The sequence below is a fragment of the Phalangium opilio genome, unplaced genomic scaffold (assembly GCF_054372755.1).
Source record: "Phalangium opilio isolate 3A_F unplaced genomic scaffold, DU_Popi_V2 ptg000013l_1, whole genome shotgun sequence".
Classification (NCBI taxonomy): domain Eukaryota; kingdom Metazoa; phylum Arthropoda; class Arachnida; order Opiliones; family Phalangiidae; genus Phalangium; species Phalangium opilio.
Window position 1 is genome coordinate 2,090,064 of NW_028324148.1, and position 14,772 is coordinate 2,104,835.

At 44.2% G+C, this 14,772-nt stretch overlaps 65 non-coding genes across 65 annotated transcripts; all 65 read left to right on the forward strand.

The window, feature by feature from the left end:
* Positions 1-18: 18 nt before the first annotated feature.
* TRNAV-AAC (transfer RNA valine (anticodon AAC)) lies at positions 19-91 on the forward strand. The gene has a single exon. It is a non-coding gene; the product is annotated as a tRNA-Val (tRNA).
* Positions 92-154: 63 nt separating this feature from the next.
* On the forward strand, positions 155-227 carry TRNAV-CAC (transfer RNA valine (anticodon CAC)). Its single transcript has one exon. It is a non-coding gene; the product is annotated as a tRNA-Val (tRNA).
* An 881-nt stretch (positions 228-1,108) lies between these two features.
* Positions 1,109-1,181, forward strand: TRNAV-UAC (transfer RNA valine (anticodon UAC)). Its single transcript has one exon. It is a non-coding gene; the product is annotated as a tRNA-Val (tRNA).
* A 63-nt stretch (positions 1,182-1,244) lies between these two features.
* On the forward strand, positions 1,245-1,317 carry TRNAV-UAC (transfer RNA valine (anticodon UAC)). The gene has a single exon. It is a non-coding gene; the product is annotated as a tRNA-Val (tRNA).
* A 63-nt stretch (positions 1,318-1,380) lies between these two features.
* TRNAV-UAC (transfer RNA valine (anticodon UAC)) lies at positions 1,381-1,453 on the forward strand. The gene has a single exon. It is a non-coding gene; the product is annotated as a tRNA-Val (tRNA).
* Positions 1,454-1,791: 338 nt separating this feature from the next.
* Positions 1,792-1,864, forward strand: TRNAV-UAC (transfer RNA valine (anticodon UAC)). The gene has a single exon. It is a non-coding gene; the product is annotated as a tRNA-Val (tRNA).
* A 64-nt stretch (positions 1,865-1,928) lies between these two features.
* On the forward strand, positions 1,929-2,001 carry TRNAV-UAC (transfer RNA valine (anticodon UAC)). The gene has a single exon. It is a non-coding gene; the product is annotated as a tRNA-Val (tRNA).
* Positions 2,002-2,066: 65 nt separating this feature from the next.
* TRNAV-UAC (transfer RNA valine (anticodon UAC)) lies at positions 2,067-2,139 on the forward strand. Its single transcript has one exon. It is a non-coding gene; the product is annotated as a tRNA-Val (tRNA).
* A 63-nt stretch (positions 2,140-2,202) lies between these two features.
* TRNAV-UAC (transfer RNA valine (anticodon UAC)) lies at positions 2,203-2,275 on the forward strand. Its single transcript has one exon. It is a non-coding gene; the product is annotated as a tRNA-Val (tRNA).
* A 63-nt stretch (positions 2,276-2,338) lies between these two features.
* On the forward strand, positions 2,339-2,411 carry TRNAV-UAC (transfer RNA valine (anticodon UAC)). The gene has a single exon. It is a non-coding gene; the product is annotated as a tRNA-Val (tRNA).
* A 65-nt stretch (positions 2,412-2,476) lies between these two features.
* On the forward strand, positions 2,477-2,549 carry TRNAV-UAC (transfer RNA valine (anticodon UAC)). Its single transcript has one exon. It is a non-coding gene; the product is annotated as a tRNA-Val (tRNA).
* Positions 2,550-2,612: 63 nt separating this feature from the next.
* Positions 2,613-2,685, forward strand: TRNAV-UAC (transfer RNA valine (anticodon UAC)). Its single transcript has one exon. It is a non-coding gene; the product is annotated as a tRNA-Val (tRNA).
* A 63-nt stretch (positions 2,686-2,748) lies between these two features.
* TRNAV-UAC (transfer RNA valine (anticodon UAC)) lies at positions 2,749-2,821 on the forward strand. Its single transcript has one exon. It is a non-coding gene; the product is annotated as a tRNA-Val (tRNA).
* A 63-nt stretch (positions 2,822-2,884) lies between these two features.
* On the forward strand, positions 2,885-2,957 carry TRNAV-UAC (transfer RNA valine (anticodon UAC)). Its single transcript has one exon. It is a non-coding gene; the product is annotated as a tRNA-Val (tRNA).
* Positions 2,958-3,020: 63 nt separating this feature from the next.
* TRNAV-UAC (transfer RNA valine (anticodon UAC)) lies at positions 3,021-3,093 on the forward strand. Its single transcript has one exon. It is a non-coding gene; the product is annotated as a tRNA-Val (tRNA).
* A 610-nt stretch (positions 3,094-3,703) lies between these two features.
* On the forward strand, positions 3,704-3,776 carry TRNAV-UAC (transfer RNA valine (anticodon UAC)). The gene has a single exon. It is a non-coding gene; the product is annotated as a tRNA-Val (tRNA).
* A 63-nt stretch (positions 3,777-3,839) lies between these two features.
* TRNAV-UAC (transfer RNA valine (anticodon UAC)) lies at positions 3,840-3,912 on the forward strand. Its single transcript has one exon. It is a non-coding gene; the product is annotated as a tRNA-Val (tRNA).
* Positions 3,913-3,975: 63 nt separating this feature from the next.
* Positions 3,976-4,048, forward strand: TRNAV-UAC (transfer RNA valine (anticodon UAC)). Its single transcript has one exon. It is a non-coding gene; the product is annotated as a tRNA-Val (tRNA).
* Positions 4,049-4,249: 201 nt separating this feature from the next.
* Positions 4,250-4,322, forward strand: TRNAV-UAC (transfer RNA valine (anticodon UAC)). Its single transcript has one exon. It is a non-coding gene; the product is annotated as a tRNA-Val (tRNA).
* Positions 4,323-4,524: 202 nt separating this feature from the next.
* TRNAV-UAC (transfer RNA valine (anticodon UAC)) lies at positions 4,525-4,597 on the forward strand. The gene has a single exon. It is a non-coding gene; the product is annotated as a tRNA-Val (tRNA).
* A 338-nt stretch (positions 4,598-4,935) lies between these two features.
* On the forward strand, positions 4,936-5,008 carry TRNAV-UAC (transfer RNA valine (anticodon UAC)). Its single transcript has one exon. It is a non-coding gene; the product is annotated as a tRNA-Val (tRNA).
* A 338-nt stretch (positions 5,009-5,346) lies between these two features.
* Positions 5,347-5,419, forward strand: TRNAV-UAC (transfer RNA valine (anticodon UAC)). Its single transcript has one exon. It is a non-coding gene; the product is annotated as a tRNA-Val (tRNA).
* Positions 5,420-5,482: 63 nt separating this feature from the next.
* Positions 5,483-5,555, forward strand: TRNAV-UAC (transfer RNA valine (anticodon UAC)). Its single transcript has one exon. It is a non-coding gene; the product is annotated as a tRNA-Val (tRNA).
* A 65-nt stretch (positions 5,556-5,620) lies between these two features.
* TRNAV-UAC (transfer RNA valine (anticodon UAC)) lies at positions 5,621-5,693 on the forward strand. The gene has a single exon. It is a non-coding gene; the product is annotated as a tRNA-Val (tRNA).
* Positions 5,694-5,756: 63 nt separating this feature from the next.
* Positions 5,757-5,829, forward strand: TRNAV-UAC (transfer RNA valine (anticodon UAC)). Its single transcript has one exon. It is a non-coding gene; the product is annotated as a tRNA-Val (tRNA).
* A 65-nt stretch (positions 5,830-5,894) lies between these two features.
* Positions 5,895-5,967, forward strand: TRNAV-UAC (transfer RNA valine (anticodon UAC)). Its single transcript has one exon. It is a non-coding gene; the product is annotated as a tRNA-Val (tRNA).
* A 200-nt stretch (positions 5,968-6,167) lies between these two features.
* On the forward strand, positions 6,168-6,240 carry TRNAV-UAC (transfer RNA valine (anticodon UAC)). Its single transcript has one exon. It is a non-coding gene; the product is annotated as a tRNA-Val (tRNA).
* A 610-nt stretch (positions 6,241-6,850) lies between these two features.
* TRNAV-UAC (transfer RNA valine (anticodon UAC)) lies at positions 6,851-6,923 on the forward strand. Its single transcript has one exon. It is a non-coding gene; the product is annotated as a tRNA-Val (tRNA).
* Positions 6,924-7,181: 258 nt separating this feature from the next.
* TRNAV-UAC (transfer RNA valine (anticodon UAC)) lies at positions 7,182-7,254 on the forward strand. Its single transcript has one exon. It is a non-coding gene; the product is annotated as a tRNA-Val (tRNA).
* Positions 7,255-7,455: 201 nt separating this feature from the next.
* On the forward strand, positions 7,456-7,528 carry TRNAV-UAC (transfer RNA valine (anticodon UAC)). Its single transcript has one exon. It is a non-coding gene; the product is annotated as a tRNA-Val (tRNA).
* A 64-nt stretch (positions 7,529-7,592) lies between these two features.
* On the forward strand, positions 7,593-7,665 carry TRNAV-AAC (transfer RNA valine (anticodon AAC)). Its single transcript has one exon. It is a non-coding gene; the product is annotated as a tRNA-Val (tRNA).
* A 63-nt stretch (positions 7,666-7,728) lies between these two features.
* TRNAV-CAC (transfer RNA valine (anticodon CAC)) lies at positions 7,729-7,801 on the forward strand. The gene has a single exon. It is a non-coding gene; the product is annotated as a tRNA-Val (tRNA).
* A 63-nt stretch (positions 7,802-7,864) lies between these two features.
* Positions 7,865-7,937, forward strand: TRNAV-UAC (transfer RNA valine (anticodon UAC)). Its single transcript has one exon. It is a non-coding gene; the product is annotated as a tRNA-Val (tRNA).
* Positions 7,938-8,001: 64 nt separating this feature from the next.
* Positions 8,002-8,074, forward strand: TRNAV-UAC (transfer RNA valine (anticodon UAC)). The gene has a single exon. It is a non-coding gene; the product is annotated as a tRNA-Val (tRNA).
* A 64-nt stretch (positions 8,075-8,138) lies between these two features.
* Positions 8,139-8,211, forward strand: TRNAV-AAC (transfer RNA valine (anticodon AAC)). Its single transcript has one exon. It is a non-coding gene; the product is annotated as a tRNA-Val (tRNA).
* A 63-nt stretch (positions 8,212-8,274) lies between these two features.
* TRNAV-UAC (transfer RNA valine (anticodon UAC)) lies at positions 8,275-8,347 on the forward strand. Its single transcript has one exon. It is a non-coding gene; the product is annotated as a tRNA-Val (tRNA).
* Positions 8,348-8,411: 64 nt separating this feature from the next.
* On the forward strand, positions 8,412-8,484 carry TRNAV-UAC (transfer RNA valine (anticodon UAC)). Its single transcript has one exon. It is a non-coding gene; the product is annotated as a tRNA-Val (tRNA).
* A 64-nt stretch (positions 8,485-8,548) lies between these two features.
* Positions 8,549-8,621, forward strand: TRNAV-AAC (transfer RNA valine (anticodon AAC)). The gene has a single exon. It is a non-coding gene; the product is annotated as a tRNA-Val (tRNA).
* Positions 8,622-8,684: 63 nt separating this feature from the next.
* On the forward strand, positions 8,685-8,757 carry TRNAV-CAC (transfer RNA valine (anticodon CAC)). Its single transcript has one exon. It is a non-coding gene; the product is annotated as a tRNA-Val (tRNA).
* A 199-nt stretch (positions 8,758-8,956) lies between these two features.
* TRNAV-UAC (transfer RNA valine (anticodon UAC)) lies at positions 8,957-9,029 on the forward strand. Its single transcript has one exon. It is a non-coding gene; the product is annotated as a tRNA-Val (tRNA).
* Positions 9,030-9,092: 63 nt separating this feature from the next.
* On the forward strand, positions 9,093-9,165 carry TRNAV-UAC (transfer RNA valine (anticodon UAC)). The gene has a single exon. It is a non-coding gene; the product is annotated as a tRNA-Val (tRNA).
* Positions 9,166-9,228: 63 nt separating this feature from the next.
* On the forward strand, positions 9,229-9,301 carry TRNAV-UAC (transfer RNA valine (anticodon UAC)). Its single transcript has one exon. It is a non-coding gene; the product is annotated as a tRNA-Val (tRNA).
* A 64-nt stretch (positions 9,302-9,365) lies between these two features.
* TRNAV-UAC (transfer RNA valine (anticodon UAC)) lies at positions 9,366-9,438 on the forward strand. Its single transcript has one exon. It is a non-coding gene; the product is annotated as a tRNA-Val (tRNA).
* A 64-nt stretch (positions 9,439-9,502) lies between these two features.
* On the forward strand, positions 9,503-9,575 carry TRNAV-AAC (transfer RNA valine (anticodon AAC)). Its single transcript has one exon. It is a non-coding gene; the product is annotated as a tRNA-Val (tRNA).
* A 63-nt stretch (positions 9,576-9,638) lies between these two features.
* Positions 9,639-9,711, forward strand: TRNAV-CAC (transfer RNA valine (anticodon CAC)). The gene has a single exon. It is a non-coding gene; the product is annotated as a tRNA-Val (tRNA).
* A 335-nt stretch (positions 9,712-10,046) lies between these two features.
* On the forward strand, positions 10,047-10,119 carry TRNAV-UAC (transfer RNA valine (anticodon UAC)). Its single transcript has one exon. It is a non-coding gene; the product is annotated as a tRNA-Val (tRNA).
* A 63-nt stretch (positions 10,120-10,182) lies between these two features.
* Positions 10,183-10,255, forward strand: TRNAV-UAC (transfer RNA valine (anticodon UAC)). The gene has a single exon. It is a non-coding gene; the product is annotated as a tRNA-Val (tRNA).
* Positions 10,256-10,865: 610 nt separating this feature from the next.
* On the forward strand, positions 10,866-10,938 carry TRNAV-UAC (transfer RNA valine (anticodon UAC)). The gene has a single exon. It is a non-coding gene; the product is annotated as a tRNA-Val (tRNA).
* A 63-nt stretch (positions 10,939-11,001) lies between these two features.
* On the forward strand, positions 11,002-11,074 carry TRNAV-UAC (transfer RNA valine (anticodon UAC)). Its single transcript has one exon. It is a non-coding gene; the product is annotated as a tRNA-Val (tRNA).
* Positions 11,075-11,137: 63 nt separating this feature from the next.
* Positions 11,138-11,210, forward strand: TRNAV-UAC (transfer RNA valine (anticodon UAC)). Its single transcript has one exon. It is a non-coding gene; the product is annotated as a tRNA-Val (tRNA).
* A 476-nt stretch (positions 11,211-11,686) lies between these two features.
* Positions 11,687-11,759, forward strand: TRNAV-UAC (transfer RNA valine (anticodon UAC)). Its single transcript has one exon. It is a non-coding gene; the product is annotated as a tRNA-Val (tRNA).
* Positions 11,760-11,822: 63 nt separating this feature from the next.
* On the forward strand, positions 11,823-11,895 carry TRNAV-UAC (transfer RNA valine (anticodon UAC)). The gene has a single exon. It is a non-coding gene; the product is annotated as a tRNA-Val (tRNA).
* A 198-nt stretch (positions 11,896-12,093) lies between these two features.
* TRNAV-UAC (transfer RNA valine (anticodon UAC)) lies at positions 12,094-12,166 on the forward strand. The gene has a single exon. It is a non-coding gene; the product is annotated as a tRNA-Val (tRNA).
* Positions 12,167-12,230: 64 nt separating this feature from the next.
* TRNAV-UAC (transfer RNA valine (anticodon UAC)) lies at positions 12,231-12,303 on the forward strand. The gene has a single exon. It is a non-coding gene; the product is annotated as a tRNA-Val (tRNA).
* Positions 12,304-12,505: 202 nt separating this feature from the next.
* Positions 12,506-12,578, forward strand: TRNAV-AAC (transfer RNA valine (anticodon AAC)). Its single transcript has one exon. It is a non-coding gene; the product is annotated as a tRNA-Val (tRNA).
* A 63-nt stretch (positions 12,579-12,641) lies between these two features.
* TRNAV-CAC (transfer RNA valine (anticodon CAC)) lies at positions 12,642-12,714 on the forward strand. The gene has a single exon. It is a non-coding gene; the product is annotated as a tRNA-Val (tRNA).
* A 337-nt stretch (positions 12,715-13,051) lies between these two features.
* On the forward strand, positions 13,052-13,124 carry TRNAV-AAC (transfer RNA valine (anticodon AAC)). The gene has a single exon. It is a non-coding gene; the product is annotated as a tRNA-Val (tRNA).
* A 63-nt stretch (positions 13,125-13,187) lies between these two features.
* On the forward strand, positions 13,188-13,260 carry TRNAV-CAC (transfer RNA valine (anticodon CAC)). Its single transcript has one exon. It is a non-coding gene; the product is annotated as a tRNA-Val (tRNA).
* Positions 13,261-13,597: 337 nt separating this feature from the next.
* Positions 13,598-13,670, forward strand: TRNAV-UAC (transfer RNA valine (anticodon UAC)). The gene has a single exon. It is a non-coding gene; the product is annotated as a tRNA-Val (tRNA).
* A 63-nt stretch (positions 13,671-13,733) lies between these two features.
* TRNAV-UAC (transfer RNA valine (anticodon UAC)) lies at positions 13,734-13,806 on the forward strand. The gene has a single exon. It is a non-coding gene; the product is annotated as a tRNA-Val (tRNA).
* A 200-nt stretch (positions 13,807-14,006) lies between these two features.
* Positions 14,007-14,079, forward strand: TRNAV-UAC (transfer RNA valine (anticodon UAC)). Its single transcript has one exon. It is a non-coding gene; the product is annotated as a tRNA-Val (tRNA).
* Positions 14,080-14,279: 200 nt separating this feature from the next.
* On the forward strand, positions 14,280-14,352 carry TRNAV-AAC (transfer RNA valine (anticodon AAC)). The gene has a single exon. It is a non-coding gene; the product is annotated as a tRNA-Val (tRNA).
* A 63-nt stretch (positions 14,353-14,415) lies between these two features.
* Positions 14,416-14,488, forward strand: TRNAV-CAC (transfer RNA valine (anticodon CAC)). Its single transcript has one exon. It is a non-coding gene; the product is annotated as a tRNA-Val (tRNA).
* A 63-nt stretch (positions 14,489-14,551) lies between these two features.
* On the forward strand, positions 14,552-14,624 carry TRNAV-UAC (transfer RNA valine (anticodon UAC)). The gene has a single exon. It is a non-coding gene; the product is annotated as a tRNA-Val (tRNA).
* A 63-nt stretch (positions 14,625-14,687) lies between these two features.
* On the forward strand, positions 14,688-14,760 carry TRNAV-UAC (transfer RNA valine (anticodon UAC)). The gene has a single exon. It is a non-coding gene; the product is annotated as a tRNA-Val (tRNA).
* The last annotated feature ends 12 nt before the right edge of the window (positions 14,761-14,772 follow it).

Consider the following 14,772-nt stretch of genomic DNA (forward strand, 5'->3'; position numbering starts at 1 on the left):
AAAACTCAGTATTACTACGTTTCTGTGGTGTAGTGGTTATCACGTCCGCCTAACACGCGGAAGGTCCCAGGTTCGAGCCCTGGTAGATACATATTTTGTCCATCGTGATTGGGCATAAAAAAGCTAGGTCTCTTGGAAATTTCAGCATTACTACGTATCTATGTTGTAGTGGTTATCACGTCTGCTTCACACGCGGAAGGTCCCAGGTTCGAGCCCTGGTAGATACATATTTTGTCCATCGTGATTGGGCATAAAAAAGCTAGGTCTCTTGGAAATTTCAGCATTACTACGTATCTATGGTGTAGTGATTATCACGTCCGCTTTACACGCGGAAGGTCCCATGTTCGAGCCGTGGTAGATACATGTTTTGTCCATCGTGATTGGGCATAAAAATTAGCTAGATCTCTCGGAAAACTAATTATTACTACGTATATATGGTGTAGTGGTTATCACGTCCGCCTAACACGTGGAAGGTCCCAGGTTCGAGCCCTGTTAGATACATAATGTCCATCGTGTTTGGGCATAAAAAAGCTAGGTCTCTTGGAAAACTCAGCATTACGACGTATCTATGGTGTAGTGGTTATCACGTCCGATTTACACGCGGAAGGTCCCATGTTCGAGCCCTGGTAGATACATGTTTTGTCCATCGTGATTGGGCATAAAAATTAGCTAGATCTCTCGGAAAACTTAGCATTGCTACGTATCTATGGTGTAGTGGTTTTACGTCCGCTTTACACGCGGAAGGTCCCAGGTTCGAGCCCTGGTAGATACATATTTTGACCATCGTGATAGGACATAAAAAAAGCTAGGTCTCTTGGAAAACTCAGTATTACTACGTATATTTGGTGTAGTGGTTATCACGTCCGCCTAACACGTGGAAGGTCCCAGGTTCGAGCCCTGTTAGATACATATTTTGTCCATCGTGTTTGGGCATAAAAAAGCTAGGTCTCTTGGAAAACTCATCATCACGACGTATCTATGGTGTAGTGGTTATCACGTCCGCTTTACTCGCGGATGGTCCAAGGTTCGAGCCCTGGTAGATACATATTTTGACCATCGTGATAGGACATAAAAAAGCTAGCTCTCTTGGAAAACTCAGTATTACTACGTATCTATGGTGTAGTGGTTATCACGTCCGCTTTACACGCGGAAGGTCCCAGGTTCGAGCCCTGGTAGATACATATTTTGTCCATCGTGATTGGGCATAAAAAAGCTAGGTCTCTTGGAAAACTCAGCATTACTACGTATCTATGGTGTAGTGGTTATCACGTCCGCTTTACACGCGGAAGGTCCTAGGTTCGAGCCCTGGTAGATACATATTTTGACCATCGTGATAGGACATAAAAAAGCTACGTCTCTTGGAAAACTCAGTATTACTACGTAGCTATAGTGTAGTGGTTATCACGTCCGCTTTACACGCGGAAGGTCCCAGGTTCGAGCCCTGGTAGATACATATTTTGACCATCGTGATAGGACATAAAAAAAGCTAGGTCTCTTGGAAAACTCAGTATTACTACGTATCTATGGTGTAGTGGTTATCACGCCCGCTTTACACGCGGAAGGTCCCATGTTCGAGCCCTGGTAGATACATGTTTTGTCCATCGTGATTGGGCATAAAAATTAGCTAGATCTCTCGGAAAACTCAATATTACTACGTATATATGGTGTAGTGGTTATCACGTCCGCCTAACACGTGGAAGGTCCCAGGTTCGAGCCCTGTTAGATACATATTTTGTCCATCGTGTTTGGGCATATAAAAGCTAGGTCTCTTGGAAAACTCAGCATTACGACGTATCTATGGTGTAGTGGTTATCACGTCCGCTTTACACGCGGAAGGTCCCAGGTTCGAGCCCTGGTAGATACATATTTTGACCATCGTGATAGGACATAAAAAAAGCTAGGTCTCTTGGAAAACTCAGTATTACTACGTATCTATGGTGTAGTGGTTATCACGTCCGCTTTACACGCGGAAGGTCCCATGTTCGAGCCCTGGTAGATACATGATTTGTCCATCGTGATTGGGCATAAAAATTAGCTAGATCTCTCGGAAAACTTTGCATTGCTACGTATCTATGGTGTAGTGGTTATCACGTCCGCTTTACAAGCGGAAGGTCCCAGGTTCGAGCCCTGGTAGATACATATTTTGACCATCGTGATAGGACATAAAAAAGCTACGTCTCTTGGAAAACTCAGTATTACTACGTAGCTATGGTGTAGTGGTTATCACGTCCGCTTTACAAGCGGAAGGTCCCAGGTTCGAGCCCTGGTAGATACATATTTTGACCATCGTGATAGGACATAAAAAAGCTAGGTCTCTTGGAAAACTCAGTATTACTACGTATCTATGGTGTAGTGGTTATCACGTCCGCTTTACACGCGGAAGGTCCCATGTTCGAGCCCTGGTAGATACATGTTTTGTCCATCGTGATTGGGCATAAAAATTAGCTAGATCTCTCGGAAAACTTAGCATTGCTACGTATCTATGGTGTAGTGGTTATCACGTCCGCTTTACACGCGGAAGGTCCCAGGTTCGAGCCCTGGTAGATACATATTTTGACCATCGTGATAGGACATAAAAAAGCTAGGTCTCTTGGAAAACTCAGTATTACTACGTATCTATGGTGTAGTGGTTATCACGTCCGCTTTACACGCGGAAGGTCCCATGTTCGAGCCCTGGTAGATACATGTTTTGTCCATCGTGTTTGGGCATAAAAAAGCTAGGTCTCTTGGAAAACTCAGCATTACGACGTATCTATGGTGTAGTGGTTATCACGTCCGCTTTACTCGCGGATGGTCCCAGGTTCGAGCCCTGGTAGATACATATTTTGACCATCGTGATAGGACATAAAAAAGCTATCTCTCTTGGAAAACTCAGTATTACTACGTATCTATGGTGTAGTGGTTATCACGTCCGATTTACACGCGGAAGGTCCCAGGTTCGAGCCCTGGTAGATACATATTTTGTCCATCGTGATTGGGCATAAAAAAGCTAGGTCTCTTGGAAAACTCAGCATTACTACGTATCTATGGTGTAGTGGTTATCACGTCCGCTTTACACGCGGAAGGTCCCAGGTTCGAGCCCTGGTAGATACATATTTTGACCATCGTGATAGGACATAAAAAAAGCTAGGTCTCTTGGAAAACTCAGTATTACTACGTATCCATGGTGTAGTGGTTATCACGTCCGATTTACACGCGGAAGGTCCCATGTTCGAGCCCTGGTAGATACATGTTTTGTCCATCGTGATTGGGCATAAAAATTAGCTAGATCTCTCGGAAAACTTAGCATTGCTACGTATCTATGGTGTAGTGGTTTTACGTCCGCTTTACACGCGGAAGGTCCCAGGTTCGAGCCCTGGTAGATACATATTTTGACCATCGTGATAGGACATAAAAAAAGCTAGGTCTCTTGGAAAACTCAGTATTACTACGTATATTTGGTGTAGTGGTTATCACGTCCGCCTAACACGTGGAAGGTCCCAGGTTCGAGCCCTGTTAGATACATATTTTGTCCATCGTGTTTGGGCATAAAAAAGCTAGGTCTCTTGGAAAACTCAGCATCACGACGTATCTATGGTGTAGTGGTTATCACGTCCGCTTTACTCGCGGATGGTCCAAGGTTCGAGCCCTGGTAGATACATATTTTGACCATCGTGATAGGACATAAAAAAGCTAGCTCTCTTGGAAAACTCAGTATTACTACGTATCTATGGTGTAGTGGTTATCACGTCCGCTTTACACGCGGAAGGTCCCAGGTTCGAGCCCTGGTAGATACATATTTTGTCCATCGTGATTGGGCATAAAAAAGCTAGGTCTCTTGGAAAACTCAGCATTACTACGTATCTATGGTGTAGTGGTTATCACGTCCGCTTTACACGCGGAAGGTCCTAGGTTCGAGCCCTGGTAGATACATATTTTGACCATCGTGATAGGACATAAAAAAGCTACGTCTCTTGGAAAACTCAGTATTACTACGTAGCTATAGTGTAGTGGTTATCACGTCCGCTTTACACGCGGAAGGTCCCAGGTTCGAGCCCTGGTAGATACATGTTTTGTCCATCGTGATTGGGCATAAAAATTAGCTAGATCTCTCGGAAAACTCAATATTACTACGTATATATGGTGTAGTGGTTATCACGTCCGCCTAACACGTGGAAGGTCCCAGGTTCGAGCCCTGTTAGATACATATTTTGTCCATCGTGTTTGGGCATATAAAAGCTAGGTCTCTTGGAAAACTCAGCATTACGACGTATCTATGGTGTAGTGGTTATCACGTCCGCTTTACACGCGGAAGGTCCCAGGTTCGAGCCCTGGTAGATACATATTTTGACCATCGTGATAGGACATAAAAAAAGCTAGGTCTCTTGGAAAACTCAGTATTACTACGTATCTATGGTGTAGAGGTTATCACGTCCGCTTTACACGCGGAAGGTCCCATGTTCGAGCCCTGGTAGATACATGATTTGTCCATCGTGATTGGGCATAAAAATTAGCTAGATCTCTCGGAAAACTTTGCATTGCTACGTATCTATGGTGTAGTGATTATCACGTCCGCTTTACAAGCGGAAGGTCCCAGGTTCGAGCCCTGGTAGATACATATTTTGACCATCGTGATAGGACATAAAAAAAGCTAGGTCTCTTGGAAAACTCAGTATTACTACGTATCTATGGTGTAGTGGTTATCACGCCCGCTTTACACGCGGAAGGTCCCATGTTCGAGCCCTGGTAGATACATGTTTTGTCCATCGTGATTGGGCATAAAAATTAGCTAGATCTCTCGGAAAACTCAATATTACTACGTATATATGGTGTAGTGGTTATCACGTCCGCCTAACACGTGGAAGGTCCCAGGTTCGAGCCCTGTTAGATACATATTTTGTCCATCGTGTTTGGGCATATAAAAGCTAGGTCTCTTGGAAAACTCAGCATTACGACGTATCTATGGTGTAGTGGTTATCACGTCCGCTTTACACGCGGAAGGTCCCAGGTTCGAGCCCTGGTAGATACATATTTTGACCATCGTGATAGGACATAAAAAAAGCTAGGTCTCTTGGAAAACTCAGTATTACTACGTATCTATGGTGTAGAGGTTATCACGTCCGCTTTACACGCGGAAGGTCCCATGTTCGAGCCCTGGTAGATACATGATTTGTCCATCGTGATTGGGCATAAAAATTAGCTAGATCTCTCGGAAAACTTTGCATTGCTACGTATCTATGGTGTAGTGATTATCACGTCCGCTTTACAAGCGGAAGGTCCCAGGTTCGAGCCCTGATAGATACATATTTTGACCATCGTGATAGGACATAAAAAAGCTACGTCTCTTGGAAAACTCAGTATTACTACGTAGCTATGGTGTAGTGGTTATCACGTCCGCTTTACAAGCGGAAGGTCCCAGGTTCGAGCCCTGGTAGATACATATATTGACCATCGTGATAGGACATAAAAAAGCTAGGTCTCTTGGAAAACTCAGTATTACTACGTATCTATGGTGTAGTGGTTATCACGTCCGCTTTACACGCGGAAGGTCCCATGTTCGAGCCCTGGTAGATACATGTTTTGTCCATCGTGATTGGGCATAAAAATTAGCTAGATCTCTCGGAAAACTTAGCATTGCTACGTATCTATGGTGTAGTGGTTATCACGTCCGCTTTACACGCGGAAGGTCCCAGGTTCGAGCCCTGGTAGATACATATTTTGACCATCGTGATAGGACATAAAAAAGCTAGGTCTCTTGGAAAACTCAGTATTACTACGTATCTATGGTGTAGTGGTTATCACGTCCGCTTTACACGCGGAAGGTCCCATGTTCGAGCCCTGGTAGATACATGTTTTTTCCATCGTGATTGGGCATAAAAATTAGCTAGATCTCTCGGAAAACTTAGCATTGCTACGTATCTATGGTGTAGTGGTTATCACGTCCGCTTTACACGCGGAAGGTCCCAGGTTCGAGCCCTGGTAGATACATATTTTGACCATCGTGATAGGACATAAAAAAAGCTAGGTCTCTTGGAAAACTCAGCATTACTACGTATATATGGTGTAGTGTTTATCACGTCCACCTAACACGTGGAAGGTCCCAGGTTCGAGCCCTGTTAGATACATATTTTGTCCATCGTGTTTGGGCATAAAAAAGCTAGGTCTCTTGGAAAACTCAGCATCACGACGTATCTATGGTGTAGTGGTTATCACGTCCGCTTTACTCGCGGAAGGTCCCAGGTTCGAGCCCTGGTAGATACATATTTTGACCATCGTGATAGGACATAAAAAAAGCTAGGTCTCTTGGAAAACTCAGTATTACTACGTTTCTGTGATGTAGTGGTTATCACGTCCGCCTAACACGCGGAAGGTCCCAGGTTCGAGCCCTGGTAGATACATATTTTGTCCACCGTGATTGGGCATAAAAAAGCTAGGTCTCTTGGAAATTTCAGCATTACTACGTATCTATGTTGTAGTGGTTATCACGTCTGCTTCACACGCGGAAGGTCCCAGGTTCGAGCCCTGGAAGATACATATTTTGTCCATCGTGATTGGGCATAAAAAAGCTAGGTCTCTTGGAAATTTCAGCATTACTACGTATCTATGGTGTAGTGGTTATCACGTCCGCTTTACACGCTGAAGGTCCCATGTTCGAGCCGTGGTAGATACATGTTTTGTCCATCGTGATTGGGCATAAAAATTAGCTAGATCTCTCGGAAAACTAATTATTACTACGTATTTATGGTGTAGTGGTTATCACGTCCGCCTAACACGTGGAAGGTCCCAGGTTCGAGCCCTGTTAGATACATATTTTGTCCATCGTGTTTGGGCATAAAAAAGCTAGGTCTCTTGGAAAACTCAGCATTACGACGTATCTATGGTGTAGTGGTTATCACGTCCGCTTTACTCGCGGATGGTCCCAGGTTCGAGCCCTGGTAGATACATATTTTGACCATCGTGATTGGACATAAAAAAGCTATCTCTCATGCCCTGGTAGATACATATTTTGTCCATCGTGATTGGGCATAAAAAAGCTAGGTCTCTTGGAAAACTCAGCATTACTACGTATATATGGTGTAGTGGTTATCACGTCCGCTATACACGCGGAAGGTCCCAGGTTCGAGCCCTGGTAGATACATATTTTGACCATCGTGATAGGACATAAAAAAAGCTAGGTCTCTTGGAAAACTCAGTATTACTACGTATCTATGGTGTAGTGGTTATCACGTCCGCTTTACACGCGGAAGGTCCCATGTTCGAGCCCTGGTAGATACATGTTTTGTCCATCGTGATTGGGCATAAAAAAGCTAAATCTCTTGGAAAACTCAGTATTACTACGTATCTATGGTGTAGTGGTTATCACGCCCGCTTTACACGCGGAAGGTCCCATGTTCGAGCCCTGGTAGATACATGTTTTGTCCATCGTGATTGGGCATAAAAATTAGCTAGATCTCTCGGAAAACATAGCATTGCTACGTATCTATGGTGTAGTGGTTATCACGTCCGCTTTACACGCGGAAGGTCCCAGGTTCGAGCCCTGGTAGATACATATTTTGACCATCGTGATAGGACATAAAAAAAGCTAGGTCTCTTGGAAAACTCAGTATTACTACGTTTCTGTGGTGTAGTGGTTATCACGTCCGCCTAACACGCGGAAGGTCCCAGGTTCGAGCCCTGGTAGATACATATTTTGTCCATCGTGATTGGGCATAAAAAAGCTAGGTCTCTTGGAAATTTCAGCATTACTACGTATCTATGTTGTAGTGGTTATCACGTCTGCTTCACACGCGGAAGGTCCCAGGTTCGAGCCCTGGTAGATACATATTTTGTCCATCGTGATTGGGCATAAAAAAGCTAGGTCTCTTGGAAATTTCAGCATTACTACGTATCTATGGTGTAGTGGTTATCACGTCCGCTTTACACGCGGAAGGTCCCAGGTTCGAGCCCTGGTAGATACATATTTTGACCATCGTGATAGGACATAAAAAAAGCTAGGTCTCTTGGAAAACTCAGTATTACTACGTATCTATGGTGTAGTGGTTATCACGTCCGCTTTACACGCGGAAGGTCCCATGTTCGAGCCCTGGTAGATACATATTTTGACCATCGTGATAGGACATAAAAAAAGCTAGGTCTCTTGGAAAACTCAGTATTACTACGTTTCTGTGGTGTAGTGGTTATCACGTCCGCCTAACACGCGGAAGGTCCCAGGTTCGAGCCCTGGTAGATACATATTTTGTCCATCGTGATTGGGCATAAAAAAGCTAGGTCTCTTGGAAATTTCAGCATTACTACGTATCTATGGTGTAGTGGTTATCACGTCCGCTTTACACGCGGAAGGTCCCAGGTTCGAGCCCTGGTAGATACATATTTTGACCATCGTGATAGGACATAAAAAAAGCTAGGTCTCTTGGAAAACTCAGTATCACTACGTATCTATGGTGTAGTGGTTATCACGTCCGCTTTACACGCGGAAGGTCCCATGTTCGAGCCCTGGTAGATACATATTTTGACCATCGTGATAGGACATAAAAAAAGCTAGGTCTCTTGGAAAACTCAGTATTACTACGTTTCTGTGGTGTAGTGGTTATCACGTCCGCCTAACACGCGGAAGGTCCCAGGTTCGAGCCCTGGTAGATACATATTTTGTCCATCGTGATTGGGCATAAAAAAGCTAGGTCTCTTGGAAATTTCAGCATTACTACGTATCTATGTTGTAGTGGTTATCACGTCTGCTTCACACGCGGAAGGTCCCAGGTTCGAGCCCTGGTAGATACATGTTTTGTCCATCGTGATTGGGCATAAAAATTAGCTAGATCTCTCGGAAAACTAATTATTACTACGTATATATGGTGTAGTGGTTATCACGTCCGCCTAACACGTGGAAGGTCCCAGGTTCGAGCCCTGTTAGATACATAATGTCCATCGTGTTTGGGCATAAAAAAGCTAGGTCTCTTGGAAAACTCAGCATTACGACGTATCTATGGTGTAGTGGTTATCACGTCCGCTTTACTCGCGGATGGTCCCAGGTTCGAGCCCTGGTAGATACATATTTTGACCATCGTGATAGGACATAAAAAAGCTATCTCTCTTGGAAAACTCAGTATTACTACGTATCTATGGTGTAGTGGTTATCACGTCCGATTTACACGCGGAAGGTCCCAGGTTCGAGCCCTGGTAGATACATATTTTGTCCATCGTGATTGGGCATAAAAAAGCTAGGTCTCTTGGAAAACTCAGCATTACTACGTATCTATGGTGTAGTGGTTATCACGTCCGCTTTACACGCGGAAGGTCCCAGGTTCGAGCCCTGGTAGATACATATTTTGACCATCGTGATAGGACATAAAAAAAGCTAGGTCTCTTGGAAAACTCAGTATTACTACGTATCTATGGTGTAGTGGTTATCACGTCCGCTTTACACGCGGAAGGTCCCATGTTCGAGCCCTGGTAGATACATATTTTGACCATCGTGATAGGACATAAAAAAAGCTAGGTCTCTTGGAAAACTCAGTATTACTACGTTTCTGTGGTGTAGTGGTTATCACGTCCGCCTAACACGCGGAAGGTCCCAGGTTCGAGCCCTGGTAGATACATATTTTGTCCATCGTGATTGGGCATAAAAAAGCTAGGTCTCTTGGAAAAATCAGCATTACTACGTATCTATGTTGTAGTGGTTATCACGTCTGCTTCACACGCGGAAGGTCCCAGGTTCGAGCCCTGGTAGATACATATTTTGTCCATCGTGATTGGGCATAAAAAAGCTAGGTCTCTTGGAAATTTCAGCATTACTACGTATCTATGGTGTAGTGGTTATCACGTCCGCTTTACACGCGGAAGGTCCCATGTTCGAGCCGTGGTAGATACATGTTTTGTCCATCGTGATTGGGCATAAAAATTAGCTAGATCTCTCGGAAAACTAATTATTACTACGTATATATGGTGTAGTGGTTATCACGTCTGCCTAACACGTGGAAGGTCCCAGGTTCGAACCCTGTTAGATACATAATGTCCATCGTGTTTGGGCATAAAAAAGCTAGGTCTCTTGGAAAACTCAGCATTACGACGTATCTATGGTGTAGTGGTTATCACGTCCGCTTTACTCGCGGATGGTCCCAGGTTCGAGCCCTGGTAGATACATATTTTGACCATCGTGATAGGACATAAAAAAGCTATCTCTCTTGGAAAACTCAGTATTACTACGTATCTATGGTGTAGTGGTTATCACGTCCGATTTACACGCGGAAGGTCCCAGGTTCGAGCCCTGGTAGATACATATTTTGACCATCGTGATAGGACATAAAAAAAGCTAGGTCTCTTGGAAAACTCAGTATTACTACGTATCTTTGGTGTAGTGGTTATCACGTCCGCTTTACACGCGGAAGGTCCCATGTTCGAGCCCTGGTAGATACATGTTTTGTCCATCGTGATTGGGCATAAAAATTAGCTAGATCTCTCGGAAAACTTAGCATTGCTACGTATCTATGGTGTAGTGGTTTTACGTCCGCTTTACACGCGGAAGGTCCCAGGTTCGAGCCCTGGTAGATACATATTTTGACCATCGTGATAGGACATAAAAAAAGCTAGGTCTCTTGGAAAACTCAGTATTACTACGTATATTTGGTGTAGTGGTTATCACGTCCGCCTAACACGTGGAAGGTCCCAGGTTCGAGCCCTGTTAGATACATATTTTGTCCATCGTGTTTGGGCATAAAAAAGCTAGGTCTCTTGGAAAACTCAGCATCACGACGTATCTATGGTGTAGTGGTTATCACGTCCGCTTTACTCGCGGATGGTCCAAGGTTCGAGCCCTGGTAGATACATATTTTGACCATCGTGATAGGACATAAAAAAGCTAGCTCTCTTGGAAAACTCAGTATTACTACGTATCTATGGTGTAGTGGTTATCACGTCCGCTTTACACGCGGAAGGTCCCAGGTTCGAGCCCTGGTAGATACATATTTTGTCCATCGTGATTGGGCATAAAAAAGCTAGGTCTCTTGGAAAACTCAGCATTACTACGTATCTATGGTGTAGTGGTTATCACGTCCGCTTTACACGCGGAAGGTCCTAGGTTCGAGCCCTGGTAGATACATATTTTGACCATCGTGATAGGACATAAAAAAGCTACGTCTCTTGGAAAACTCAGTATTACTACGTAGCTATAGTGTAGTGGTTATCACGTCCGCTTTACACGCGGAAGGTCCCAGGTTCGAGCCCTGGTAGATACATATTTTGACCATCGTGATAGGACATAAAAAAAGCTAGGTCTCTTGGAAAACTCAGTATTACTACGTATCTATGGTGTAGTGGTTATCACGCCCGCTTTACACGCGGAAGGTCCCATGTTCGAGCCCTGGTAGATACATGTTTTGTCCATCGTGATTGGGCATAAAAATTAGCTAGGTCTCTTGGAAATTTCAGCATTACTACGTATCTATGGTGTAGTGGTTATCACGTCCGCTTTACACGCGGAAGGTCCCATGTTCGAGCCGTGGTAGATACATGTTTTGTCCATCGTGATTGGGCATAAAAATTAGCTAGATCTCTCGGAAAACTAATTATTACTACGTATATATGGTGTAGTGGTTATCACGTCCGCCTAACACGTGGAAGGTCCCAGGTTCGAGCCCTTTTAGATACATATATTGTCCATCGTGTTTGGGCATAAAAAAGCTAGGTCTCTTGGAAAACTCAGCATTACGACGTATCTATGGTGTAGTGGTTATCACGTCCGCTTTACTCGCGGATGGTCCCAGGTTCGAGCCCTGGTAGATACATATTTTGACCATCGTGATAGGACATAAAAAAGCTATCTCTCTTGGAAAACTCAGTATTACTACGTATCTATGGTGTAGTGGTTATCACGTCCGATTTACACGCGGAAGGTCCCAGGTTCGAGCCCTGGTAGATACATATTTTGTCCATCGTGATTGGGCATAAAAAAGCTAGGTCTCTTGGAAAACTCAGCATTACTACGTATCTATTGTGTAGTGGTTATCACGTCCGCTTTACACGCGGAAAGTCCCAGGTTCGAGCCCTGGTTGATACATATTTTGACCATCGTGATAGGACATAAAAAAGCTACGTCTCTTGAAAACTCAGTATTACTACGTAGCTATAGTGTAGTGGTTATCACGTCCGCTTTACACGCGGAAGGTCCCAGGTTCGAGCCCTGGTAGATACATATTTTGACCATCGTGATAGGACATAAAAAAAGCTAGGTCTCTTGGAAAACTCAGTATTACTACGTATCTATGGTGTAGTGGTTATCACGTCCGCTTTACACGCGGAAGGTTCCAGGTTCGAGCCCTGGTAGATGCATATTTTGACCATCGTGATAAGACATAAAAAAAGCTAGGTCTCTTGGAAAACTCAGTATTACTACGTATCTATGGTGTAGTGGTTATCACGTCCGCTTTAAACGCGGAAGGTCCCAGGTTCGAGCCCTATTAGATACATGTTTTGTCCATCGTGATTGGGCATAAAAATAAGCTCGATCTCTCGGAAAACTCAGTATTACTACGTATCTGTGGTGTAGTGGTTATCACGTCCGCCTAACACGCGGAAGGTCCCAGGTTCGAGCCCTGGTAGATACATATTTTGTCCATCGTGATTGGGCATAAAAAAGCTAGGTCTCTTGGAAATTTCAGCATTACTACGTATCTATGTTGTAGTGGTTATCACGTCTGCTTCACACGCGGAAGGTCCCAGGTTCGAGCCCTGGTAGATACATATTTTGTCCATCGTGATTGGGCATAAAAAAGCTAGGTCTCTTGGAAATTTAAGCATTACTACGTATCTATGGTGTAGTGGTTATCACGTCCGCTTTACACGCGGAAGGTCCCATGTTCGAGCCGTGGTAGATACATGTTTTGTCCATCGTGATTGGGCATAAAAATTAGCTAGATCTCTCGGAAAACTAATTATTACTACGTATATATGGTGTAGTGGTTATCACGTCCGCCTAACACGTGGAAGGTCCCAGGTTCGAGCCCTGTTAGATACATATTTTGTCCATCGTGTTTGGGCATAAAAAAGCTAGGTCTCTTGCAAAACTCAGTATTACTACGTTTCTGTGGTGTAGTGGTTATCACGTCCGCCTAACACGCGGAAGGTCCCAGGTTCGAGCCCTGGTAGATACATATTTTGTCCATCGTGATTGGGCATAAAAAAGCTAGGTCTCTTGGAAAACTCAGCATTACTATGTATCTATGTTGTAGTGGTTATCACGTCTGCTTCACACGCGGAAGGTCCCAGGTTCGAGCCCTGGTAGATACATATTTTGTCCATCGTGATTGGGCATAAAAAAGCTAGGTCTCTTGGAAATTTCAGCATTACTACGTATCTATGGTGTAGTGGTTATCACGTCCGCTTTACACGCGGAAGGTCCCATGTTCGAGCCGTGGTAGATACATGTTTTGTCCATCGTGATTGGGCATAAAAATTAGCTAGATCTCTCGGAAAACTAATTATTACTACGTATATATGGTGTAGTGGTTATCACGTCCGCCTAACACGTGGAAGGTCCCAGGTTCGAGCCCTGTTAGATACATATATTGTCCATCGTGTTTGGGCATAAAAAAGCTAGGTCTCTTGGAAAACTCAGCATTACGACGTATCTATGGTGTAGTGGTTATCACGTCCGCTTTACTCGCGGATGGTCCCAGGTTCGAGCCCTGGTAGATACATATTTTGACCATCGTGATAGGACATAAAAAAGCTATCTCTCTTGGAAAACTCAGTATTACTACGTATCTATGGTGTAGTGGTTATCACGTCCGATTTACACGCGGAAGGTCCCAGGTTCGAGCCCTGGTAGATACATATTTTGTCCATCGTGATTGGGCATAAAAAAGCTAGGTCTCTTGGAAAACTCAGCATTACTACGTATCTATTGTGTAGTGGTTATCACGTCCGCTTTACACGCGGAAGGTCCCATGTTCGAGCCCTGGTAGATACATATTTTGACCATCGTGATAGGACATAAAAAAAGCTAGGTCTCTTGGAAAACTCAGTATTACTACGTATCTATGGTGTAGTGGTTATCACGTCCGCTTTACACGCGGAAGGTCCCATGTTCGAGCCCTGGTAGATACAGGTTTTGTCCATCGTGATTGGGCATAAAAATTAGCTAGATCTCTCGGAAAACTTAGCATTGCTACGTATCTATGGTGTAGTGGTTTTACGTCCGCTTTACACGCGGAAGGTCCCAGGTTCGAGCCCTGTTAGATACATATTTTGTGCATCGAGTTTGGGCATAAAAAAGCTAGGTCTCTTGCAAAACTCAGTATTACTACGTTTCTGTGGTGTAGTGGTTATCACGTCCGCCTAACACGCGGAAGGTCCCAGGTTCGAGCCCTGGTAGATACATATTTTGTCCATCGTGATTGGGCATAAAAAAGCTAGGTCTCTTGGAAAACTCAGCATTACTACGTATCTATGTTGTAGTGGTTATCACGTCTGCTTCACACGCGGAAGGTCCCAGGTTCGAGCCCTGGTAGATACATATTTTGTCCATCGTGATTGGGCATAAAAAAGCTAGGTCTCTTGGAAATTTCAGCATTACTACGTATCTATGGTGTAGTGGTTATCACGTCCGCTTTACACGCGGAAGGTCCCAGGTTCGAGCCCTGGTAGATACATATTTTGTCCATCGTGATTGGGCATAAAAAAGATAGGTCTCTTGGAAAACTCAGCATTACTACGTATCTATGGTGTAGTGGTTATCACGTCCGCTTTACACGCGGAAGGTCCTAGGTTCGAGCCCTCGTAGATACATATTTTGACCAT